The sequence below is a fragment of the Mauremys mutica genome, chromosome 2 (assembly GCF_020497125.1).
Source record: "Mauremys mutica isolate MM-2020 ecotype Southern chromosome 2, ASM2049712v1, whole genome shotgun sequence".
Classification (NCBI taxonomy): Eukaryota; Metazoa; Chordata; order Testudines; family Geoemydidae; genus Mauremys; species Mauremys mutica.
In genome coordinates, this window is record NC_059073.1 from 123725930 (window position 1) to 123738210 (window position 12281).

A 12281-nucleotide genomic window follows, 5' to 3' on the forward strand; every position below is an offset into this window, starting at 1 on the left:
AGGCTGTGGGTAATTGTATGTGTTTCATTGAAAGCTAAGAACTTAAATCCTGAGCTGCATGGGAGGCTTATGGAAAGTAAATTCAACAACCATACACCACTCAAAACCATACTGGCAGATTGTCTCTAATTCCTGAAAGGGCGAGTGGCCAAATCTGTAACAAACACTGCTAAAGAATAGTGTTTGTGATGCATCCAATGTTGTTGGACAAGAATCTGTCAATCTCAGCAACTTCACTTTAATTACTCCATCTCATTTTAACAAAATAGCACTATAGAAGTTATGGCACAGTTGTATCCTTTTGTAGTTTTTTTCCTTTTCATGGTTTCATTAGCAGTTTTCACAGGTTACTGTTGATGAAGAGTAGGAAGCTATTTCTTTCCATTCTGAACATTAGGTATGTAGCTGGGGTAGTCCTGGATTTGAGACTGCCGTGTCAGTTGTGACCTGGGAAGTGCAAAATGAACAAGTGCTGTTTTCCTCAGTGAATTCTGTGCCATGGAGAGAGAATGTGGGTCAGAAAAGTCCAGGCCTTCCACTATTGTTACTTGTTGGGGTCTGGTGAGATTGCAGACAAGTGGTGTGGAAGAATATCAAATCCCTGGCAAACTTTAATTTGTCTGGATTTATAAAATTTACTTCTAAATACTATTCATAGTTAGTAGGGAAGTTAGTACATACTAAGAGAATTTCTTTGCAACTAGTTCTAAACCAACACACTTCTGAAAGAGTTCAAATTCCATCCAAATTTCTAGTCAAAGCTATTAAGTGTCTGTCCACCAAAACTGTTGGCTGTAGATTTGAGCAATTTTGATTACAGAAAAGTTAGAGATACCCTCTCTGCTGTTTATATTTTGACATGTCGCATTGACCAGAAAGCTGAGAGATCTCTTCTTTAATTTTCTCAGATGTAAAGATTTCCCCGTCAGTTTTTGTCTTAAATAATATAGAGGCAGATGATAATGCCCTCATTCACATTGAATTGTTCCTCACGCTGTGAATAGTCCCAGCAACAGGATTGTATCCTTCATTTTTTGTTTCCGTGCAGTTCCCTTTCTGGATGTGCTAGTAATACTAGGCCTGGCTTAGTCTACTCCACAGCTGTTTCGATGTGGAACGATTCTTTCTTCCTCCTATTGTATATAATAGAATTGAACTTCATACTAATTATCAACAACTCCTGCATTCAGCAAGCCCATCTTTCTTAGAGAGAAATATCTGTGTACAAGGGCCATGCTTTGGATTTGGCCTCCTGTGGATCAGTTCATTTAATAAAGAATTCCTTTCCTATAAAGGTTTTTTGCCTAATAACTTGTTTCTGTGATTTCGACTCTTTCTACATTAAGAAAATGCATACCAGTCTGACTCTGAAGTGAGCTTCACCAGTGCAGTGTGTTTACATTAGGGGTTTACTGGTATAAGTACATTGGTACTAATATTGTTACAATGGTATGCATTTCCTTAATGTAGACAGAGCCTAAGTTATGACAGCATCTCTCACAATGAGATGCTTCTCAGACCTGTTTTGAAGGGGGTAAGAATTCTGATGTCCTTTGATAGGGAATTTAACTGAGAATGTCCAGATCTCAAAGGAGGAAGGACATGCACCTGCTTATGTCCCCCAAAAATGTCAGAAAGGCTGTAACAAGCCATTGTGCTGTCACTAAGAAGGCCACTGAGTGTAGATTTTGCTTATAATTCAAGATTAATTCCTCCTATCCTTCCTGCCCCATCTCAAAAAAAGATATAGTGGAATTGGAAACGGTTCAGGAAAGGGCAATGAAAATTATTAGGGGTATGGAATGGCTGCCATATAAAGAGAGGTTAATAAGACTGGGACTTTTCAGCTTGGAAAAGAGATGACAAAGGGGGAATATGATTGAGGTTTATAAAATCATGACTGGTGTGGAGAAAGTAAATAAGGAAGTGCTATTTACTCCTCATAATACAAGAACTAGGGGTCACCAAATAAAATTAAGAGGCAGCAGGTTTAAAACAAACAAAAGGAAATATTTTTTCACACAACGCACAGTCTTTGGAACTCCTTGCCAGAGGTTGTTGTGAAGGCCAGGACCATAACAGGGTTTAAAAAAGAACTAGATAAGTTCATGGAGTATAGGTCCATCAATGGCTATTAGCCAGGATGGGCAGGGATGGTGTCCCTAGGCTCTGTTTGCCAGAAGCTGGGAATGGGCAACAGGGATGGATCACTTTGCTGATTACATGTTCATAGAATCATAGAATATCAGGGTTGGAAGGGACCTCAGGAGATCATCTAGTCCAACCCCCTGCTCAAAGCAGGACCAATCCCCAGACAGATTTTTACCCCAGTTCCCAAAATGGCCTCCTCAGGGAGTGATCTTACAACCCTGGGTTTAGCAGGCCAATGCTCAAACCACTGAGCTATCCCTCAGTGTTCTGTTCATTCCCTCTGGGGTACCTTGCATTGGCTATGCTCTGGCAGGATACTAGGCTAGATCTGACCCAGTATGGAGGTTCTTATGTTCTTTTATTTTGTATTATACTTGTTAATCATATAAGCAAATATTAGCATGTTGCTTTGTACTCTGAGGAAAAAGGTTGTTGTAGCTTCTCTTTTTTGGGGGATGGGGGTGTTAAATATATGATTAATTGAAAACCCACTGGTGCCTCTTTGTAATATTTCATGCAATGATTAAAAACAAACAAATGACAACAAAAATGGGATGGCCACATGCCACACCATGAAGATAATTGGTAAAAGATAAAGCATTTGACAAGGTAAAAAAACTGCCTTCTGTTGGAAGCCGTATTGAACCCCTTGCTTCTGTGCCATGCTGTATGTGTGGTGCAACCCAGCCATCTGGTGGACAGCTACTTGATATACATGGATCACAGATATGTATTTATTGGAAATGTAGGTATGTTATTTCTGTTTCTGAAGGCAGCAGGCTGGATTCAGAAGGAATGCCAGGACCCCATAGCTATGGAATCAACCACGGAACTGTTAGCTCTTCATATGTATTTGAATATACAAAAGAAGGTAAATGGGTAGGGTTCCAATTCAGCAAGTTATTTGAGCAGATGCATAACTTTAAGCATGTAATTACATTGATGTTAATAGAATTAGTCATATGCTTAAAACTACTTTGCTGAATCAGGGCCTAAAACCTGTGTAACCCTTTAAAAATGTAGGGGATAATATTGCAAAAAGGCACTTATTATACAGATCTCTTAGGTGTTTATAGGAGGCCAAGGGCCAGATCCTATAAACTTTTACTCATGAAAGTACTTACTCAAAAGAGCAGCCCCATTTACTACAATGGGACTGCTTACTAACATTTGGACAACTTCCATGAGTAAAAGTTTGCCCTTATTTATTAAAAGAGGAACGGTGAGCACAAATCAAGTTTATTCCACCTATTGTGAAGGATGTTTAGGTATCTGCACATGTCAATAGCTCAATTTTAGAAGCAGGCATCTATTGAATAGCCTGTAAACTAAAGGCAAAAAATGATGCAATTTTGGTGTTTTATATTAACCTTTTTTTAACCAATACTGTGTGTAAAACTATATACCAGTATACACTTTTAGAATGAACATTTCATTTTTTCCCCTAAGAGGTAGTGTCAGTATAACTATTGCTTAAGATGTTCCAGATTGTCCCTTCACCTCCTTTTCAGCAAAACAAACCAACCCCTCAAAAAAGTAGAGCTGCGAGTCATGTAAAGGTATTTTTCCTTACAACTGTACAAGAGACTGATGTTGTTAACAACTCACAGGTGAAAAAATGCGAGCTAATGCAGGCTGAACTATTGTCTGACATAAGGGTTTCTTTACTCAGTATGTTCCCTTAAAATAATTAATTCAGTTCTCTTAGCTCAAAACAAGTTGAGTAAGGGAGCTTCTATGTGCCTGACCAAAGCTCAGACTGAATCAGCTAACATTCGCCTGTGGCTGTCACAGGGCAACACCACATTGTAGTTTCTTGCCTGTTTTAGGGAGAGCTGGTAGCTACATCTATTATCACGGTTGCCTAATGCTTTCCATGATTAGACCCTGTGTTCAGCTGCTTATCCCTTTGTCAAACTTCAGCTATTGGAGCTGAAATGTTCCATGCTGGGCTGTATCCCTGCGGCAATTTTTTGGGAATGTTTCAGTAAAAATAGTTCAGCCATTTCTCCGAATGCTAGGAGAAAAAATGTTATTTTGCCCATATTAAAGTCTTACAGCCCCTTCACTGAGAAGCTACAGTTGGAGCAAGGACTTGAAAATTTGGCAAGAGGCTCTCCCTAGTGGCAGGGATGTGCCTGTGGCTATCCCCATGAAAATTCCTCCAAAATTTGGTCAATTTATAAATCTTTGAAAAACTGCAGTTTGCATGTGTTCCATAGAGACTTTGCACCTACGTTTTCTGATGATTGTGTTTGTACATGGCTTGCTCCAGCCAGAGCTGCAGGGATTGACCAGGTCTTTCCCTGCAATTGTTACTTCCAGGAGCTAGAGGAGTGGGGGGTACTGTGGCACTAGATGGAGGAACTGAGAGTAAGGAGATTCTTTCCTTGCTTCCAGTGCTCCCCCGATGGGATTTCCTCCCTCCCCACCAGCCTTGAGGAAGAGGAGGAAACAGCCTGCCTCCACAAACACTATTTCCAGCTTTCTTTGCTCAAAAAGAACAGCTATGTGTCTATCAAGGTTGCCTGATATGTGGCACCAAACTGGTTATTCCTATGACATTCCAGTCATGAGTACTCCAAGATTGAGATGAAGACTATTTGGGAATGGTAAAAGAGAAAGTCCTGACCAGGAGTTTTGTGAGTTGGCAAGGAACTGATGCACAAATAGAGGAAATGGCAAAACAGCATCAAGGTTGTCAGCAAACCCAACATATGCCTCACATGCTTCATTGCATACCTGGGAGTGGCTAACTACCAGAAGCAATGAATATATATAGTCTGTGCTGGACTACGTATGAGACAGACATTTTTTATTGCAGTAGATGCCTATTTTAAAGGGCCTGAAGTATTCTGTATGAACTCAGCTAATTCAATGGAGATAGTGAAGGTGTAAAAACTGTTATTTTCAAGGATGTGGGGGGGGAGGGCATCCTTGAACAGGTTGTAATAATGAAACTCAATTCACAGCCAAAGAGTTTCAGATGTTCCTCAAAAGTAATGGTATCCATCATGTCGCATTAGTTGCTTACCATCCGACCACTAACGGTTGGTGGAATGCCTTAGCCAGACATTTGAGAGTAAGCCCCTGGGCTACAATAACTAACGGGATGGAGCTCTCAGGCCAGCTTCATTTGAATTACTATGTTTTTTACCCATAATTCCACCTACCAAATGTTGTTGTTTTGGTTGGAATTTGCTTATGATTTGATGAATAAATGTGACAATAGATTATTATTTTTATGGTACTCATAAAAGGACACAGGAATTGTGCAGATATACCATAGGTGCAGGGCCAGCTCTAGGCACCAGCGCCCCGAGCACGTGCTTGGGGCGGCACTTTTCAAGGGGCGGCACTCTAGCCTTTTTTTTGCTTGAAGTGGCAAAAAAACTAGAGCTGGCCCTGCCTAGGTGAGCTGTCAACCTGAGTTTATGAGTAATGGATGTTGGTTGGGTAATGAAGCTCAGGCTAAGAAAAACAATGGCAAAAGGCTGTATCCTGGAGATGAAGAGTGGTATCTCATGAACTCCATCCAAGCAACCTGTTTGTTTGTTTTTTTCATTTCCTCACCTGAACTCTCTCTGGAAGAATATCCTGGACTGGACCAGTGGCTATAGAAGCAGAGCTGACTCTACACTGAGGACTGAGGGGACTCAGGTGGCCCAGCGGTGGCAAGTAGAGATGATTTCAGGGCAAGGAGTGACTGGAGCAGCACTGGCTGCAGTGCTAAACTGACTTCCTCTGGCTCGTGGAAGCAGAGCTGAAATCACAAAACTGGACCAGATAGCTGCACGTTGGAGCAGGAGGAGCAGTTTTATCAGGCCTGGAGCAGATCAGTGGGGGACAGTCACCCTCAGATGTCTTTGACAACCACTAAGACTAACTCAACTCATGAGTGTGGTTTTAGGTGGGTGGGCATGTGGTGAGACAGAGTTCTGGATCTCCATAAACTGGACATTCATTATTTAGGACTGGGGATTTGTATTAATATATTAATTAGGGTTGCTCAGTTTCTTATATGCAAACCTAATACTGAGTTTCCATGTTTCTTTTTACTGATTCCTCCTCCCCCGTCCCCCACTCCCCATGCGTGCCATGTTCCCAAAAGACTTTTGAGTGATTGCATGTGAGGGGAAAACCTTTCAATGTGACCAGGGAGGTTTTATTTATTTATGTCCCAGAGTTAGAAGTAATACAGCTCTGGGTGGGCACTTGAGCCATAATTTTATTTATTTTATAAAAAGATTCCTGGATAGATTGAATCTGGCAAATGTTGCTGCCACCGGCACTTGACAGAAGGGTACACAAATGTGCGACCCACTCGAAATGTCGTTGTTTCCATAGTGTGCTGCAACTTCTTCCACAGCTCCTATGAAAATCTTTCCTACAGGAAATACTATTGTAATGCAGGTTTCCTGTAGGATCACACAGGATACAACTTTTGAATACGCGCATTGAAGGCATGATCTTGACTTAGTTCTGTTTCAGAGGTGGCAGAAGACTGAGCTCACAGTGAAAGATAATTAATTTTGTCCAGTGCAGCGGTCTATAAATTAAGAGGATAGAAAACACTTATCACCATTAATAAATAGGGAAATATATTGGGCAGTTAAGCATTACCCTGCTGTGAAGGACAGTTTTCATTGGTCCCGACTGCGTACGTTAGATGAGACATTGCATTTTTAATAAACCACTTCAGAGTGCTTGACATTTGCTAATTCACTTATGGATACATGCAATACCTTAGTGAGATTCTGCAGTCTAGAACAAAAAATCAATTATATTGTCATTAAATTGAGTCAGAATTTCATACTTGCAGCTGTCCATTCTCTCCCACAAGCTCCTTAGGTATCACTTTCCCATCCCACTTTATTTCAGCGGCACCCTGAAACTCTCCTATACCCACCCCCTGCCAGGGGCTCTGTCTCCCATTACTCCTTCCCACACACCAGGGTCCCCCATTTTTTCTCCCCCCCCCCCTCTGTGTGAGCCTTCATTCCTCCCTTCACCCTCACCTATTTTACTTTTTCTTTCTGACTGGGGCGGGGTGGGTGTGTCATTCAGCATGTCAACATTTTAAATCATATTTGGAGGATGGGCAGAGATGAGATGGAATGTTTTGATGCTGGAAGATGCTCATAGCTGCCATCCACAAGTTCTTTGATCTATAAACAAGTACAGAAGTGGCTGAAGCTGCTGGCTCCTCTAACCAGATGCCATGTGTCCCTCTTCTCTGGTTTTCTAGTCTTCACCAAAATCAGTCCATTAATGCCTAAAACAGTCCCTACAATTTTGGAATTTATTGGCTGTGGTGTTCGAAATTTTTCACATGGAGGTGAGACAGACAAACAGAGAAATGCCATTGAGTTGAGAGTGAGGCCTCACTTTGCTTCGCCGGTTATATTTCCAGGTTAAGTTAGGCACCATCCGTCAGAGGTACAACTTTTTTTACAATGTTATTCAGCTGAGTAAAATGTGCAGCCACCAGAGGGCATAACAGTTTTAAAAAGTAAATGGTTTCAACATCCTGTTATGCTGTATTTCCTAGTCTTTCTCATGTGAAGGCAAAATATAATTCGTAGTGAATGACAATCCACAATATTGACAAACTGGAATAAGATATTTTCAAAGCTTGTTGTTGCACAGGTGATCAATTCATACTCATTGATTTTTAAGATCAGATGGGACCATTATAACTAAGATGATGGAAAATCCACCACGTCCTTTGGTAACCTGTCCCAATGACTAATTAGCTTCACTGTTAAATATTAGCACTTTATTTCCCATTTGAATTTGTCTAGCTTCATCTTCCAACCTTTGGCTTTTGTTGTACGTGTGCCTGCTAGATTAAAGAGTCCTCGGTTAAGAGACAAGTTGGAAATGGACATTTAACTTTGAACCACTTCCTCTCCCCCATAAAGTCTGAGATAGATATAAGGCCAAAATGCCCACTTCCCCACTCCGATATCTCCCCTAAATTTTTCAATTTTCTGCACTATTGCCAACTCAAGCATTCAAAAATCATAAATCTGGCCCTTCCAAAATGAGACTGGATCAAAAAATCATAAGCAGGACTTTCAAATTTCTTGAATTGTCTTCTGACTTTTGAACATTTAGCATTCAGATTTTGAAGCTTGCAAGAGGACTAGAAATGTATTTTTTCAAACTGGAAGCTGAGATTCTGGGATATTCACTTGACTCCAAGGTCCAGGATGTTAAGACAAATGCCAAACATCTCAAGATTCATGCCAAAATCACAAGAATTGTCAATACCATTCTGCCTGGGCGCTGCCTTTCATACCAAATTATTCTTGCATTTTATGGTACATGTGCTGTATATAGTTGGTGATGAGCTTTGGGATTAAACATGCTGCAGATGTAAAGTATTGGTATGCAGCACTGCAAATGTGGGTCGCTACTATCTGCTTGTGTGTTACTGATATTTTTTTCTTTATTTATTATAAAGTTTTAATTAAAAATTTCCAAACAACTCCAAAAAGTGCATTGTACAGCCAGATTGCTTGTGGAAATTTTATGGACAGTAAAGAAAATTTGTAATCAGGATATAAAATAAGAAATTAAGAAAAATGAGGATAGCAGCTGACCCAAATAGTAACATACAAACCTCAAAAGTAGAGAGAGGCCAACAATATTATTTGAATAATCTAATGGATGAATAAGGTGATATTGTTCTAATGGATCTATTGAATCACCAGCTTATAGTGGTGGAGAGGCTTGCATGTCTCAATGCCACCTACAGCGATGCTGCCTGGAGTCATGTACTCCCTTAGGGTCAACCATGGCAGAATGATCAAGGGCAATATTCCAGACAAAGTGTGATCCAAGAAGTCCCTAACAGCAGAGCAGATGGAGGAGAACTGCACAATGGAGGTGAAACTGTTGTATAATGTTACAAAGCCTGTGGAGGTGGATGAAGGCTGCAGCAGGTAGAGATCCTCGAATCGTCATGGTGTCCATGCTATTGGTTTCAAGTCTTCTATCTGTTAAGGATAGTGTGGTGACTGCTGTGCACCAGTCTCCCCACTTTAAAAGAAGTCCCACACAGGCATCTTCCAGTTTGGGGGAAAATAACATTTGCACAAGTCAAAAATCCAGTGGCAATCGGTGAGTGGCAACGGGAACAGGACAGTGAAATCCGGAGGTTCCTAGTCACAGACCGACACACAGGCGATGTGTGTGTGATACAGTCGTCTTGCTCAAGGATTGAGGTGGGTCGAGCATCTCAGCAGCTGCACCCACAACTGAGCAGTCTCTTTTAGGATCCCCAGATGGGGATGAGGTTAGAAAAGGTACCCTAAAAATAGTCTTGCCTCTGTTTCTCCTGGCTGGATAGCCGCATCCAGCAGGAACACCACCTCAGCGGTCAAAAATGTAAGAAACTTTTCAACTTTGGACCTTGGAATGTATGTACCCTGATGGACAACTCAAACAGCAGTTGACCAGAGTGACGTACAGCCATTATTGCTCGTGAATTGAGTTGGTTTAACATCGATATTGCTGCTTTGTCCAAAACTAGAAGAGCTGATGAAGGACAGGTGAGGTAGGAGAAAGGAGGCTACACCTACTTCTGAGATACCAGCTGGCATCAATGAGCGGTTTATGATGCTCCTATTGAGGCTCACCAAAAATCAACAGGCAACTATTGTGAGTGCCTATGCACCAAGACTGGATGCAGATGAGAATGTAAAGGAAGATTTTTATTCTCAGCAGGAAACCATTTTATCGGAGACCCTTATAGAAGATAAGATCATCCTTCTGGGGGATTTCAATGCATGTGTTGGATGAGACTCAGACCTGTGGAAAGGAACAATCGGGAAAGAAGGAGTTGGCAAAAGTAATTCCAATGGAATTCTGCTCCTGACCAAGTGTGCTGAACATGAACTTATTATTATGAACACTCTTTTCCGACAAAAGGAAAAGTTCAAAACACCTTGGAGACACCTACAGTCAAAGCACTGGCATCTCCTTAACTACATCGTAGTTCGTGCCCGAGATCATAGTGACGTACTTCTCACAAGAGTAATGACAAGTGCTGATGACGGTTGGACTGATCATTGCCTTATTTGATTCACAATGAAAATTAAGATCGCTCCCAAATGGAGGCTGCAAAAGAAGCAAGTCAGGCGCAAGCTGAAGGTTCAAGATTTGAAGGACCCTCTTAATCGTGACCACTTCCAAGCAGTCTTAGAAGAAAAGCTCCTATCAGAGTTTCTGGAAGAAATTGAGGAACATTGGAGCCAGTTGAAAGCAGTAATCTTCAATGCCTGTGAGGAAACTATAGGCTACCAAACCAGAAAACATCAGGACTGGTTTGACAAGAATGATGCTGAAATTGAGCAACTCATCAATGAGAAGAGAATGGCATTTCATGCTTGGCAGAATGACATACATTGTAATATAAAGAGAGATGCCCATACAACGTAAAACCCGAGAACTTAAGAACAAAGGGTGGACTGAGAAAGCGCAAGAACTCCAACATCTCACGGACATCCACAATACATGTGATTTCTTTGGTGGCACCAAAGCTGTTTATGGGCCAATTTGTCATGGTATGAATCCTCTTCACTCTAAGGACGGAACCACACTTCTGAAGGACAACGAAGCCATCAATTCTCGCTGGAAAAAACATTTTGAAGATCTCCTTAACCGTAATTCTATGGTTGCAGATGAAGTCCTTGAGCAAATCCCTCAACAATATTTAGGGATGAGCTCGGAGACACTCCCAATTTGTATGAGGTACACAGTGCCACCAAGCAGATGAAGAACAACAAGGCAGCAGGTCTAGATAGGATCCCCACTGAAATCTTTAAAAATGGTGGACCACATCTAATTCGGCAGCCTTACCTGCTTATCCTTAAATCTGGATAAAGGAGGAGGTACCCAATGAAATAAGGGATGCCCTGATTGTCACCATCTTCAAGAAAGGGGCTAAAGTGGATTGTGGAAATTATCGTGGTATCTCCCTCCTAGCCATTGCAGGCAAAGTTCTGGCATGGATCTTTGCAACCCGCCTTCTACCCCGTCAGAAGGAATTCTACCAGAGTCACAAAGTGGTTTCTGACCATGTTGTGGAACTGCAGATATGATCTTCACAGCACAGCAGCTGCAAAAAAAGTGTTGGGAGCAAAATGGACCACTATACATGACTTTTATTGATCTAATTAAAGCCTTTGACTCAGTGAATCGCCGTGCCCTCTGGACTGTACTTTCTAAGATTGGATGTCCTGATAAATGCATCAATGTCCTAAAATTGCTTCATGATAACATGAAAGTGACTGTTCTGAGCATCATTGGCTCCCAGAGTGAACCTTTCAAAGTACAAACAGGAGTCAAACAGGGCTGTATCATTGCTCCAACCATGTTTGCACTTTTTATTGCTGTCATTATTCACCGAATTGCTGGGAAATTTACAGCTGGCATTGAAATCATTTACAGAATGGATGGAAAGCTGTTCAGGATTAGCAGGCTGAAAGCCAAGAGTAAGATTTCCACAACATCTGTTGTGGAACTTCAGTATGCTGATGAAATGCAATTTTTGCCCACTCTGAGAAAGATCTTCAAACTCTCTTGAATGTGTTTGCCGATGCTTATGCATGTCTTGGTTTCACTCTTAATATCAAGAAGACTAAAGTGCTGTATCAGCCCTCTCCAAATGATGTATTACATGCCCCATCTATCAAAATCAATGGAGTGGCACTGGAAAATGTCGATCATTTTCTCTACCTTGGAAGTCATCTTTCACCCAAGGCAGACATTGATGCAGAAATTCAACATCACCTGAGCTGTGCCAGTGCCATCAACGCTGCCTTCATAAGATTCTGAAGATCAAATGGGAAAACAGGCGCACCAGTATTAGTGTTCTGGAAGAGGCGAAGACCACCAGTATTGAGGCAATGATCATCCATCAGCAATTCTGCTTGACTGGTCACATTGTCTGGATGCCAGACCATTGCCTCCCAAAACAGGTCCTGTTCTCTCAGCTGAAAGAAGGGTACCATAACGTGGGTGGACAATGGAAGCGTTATAAGGACTTGCTAAAGGACAACTTAAACAAATGTAATATTGACATTGATACTTTGGAGACACTTGCCCAGGATCACTTAAAA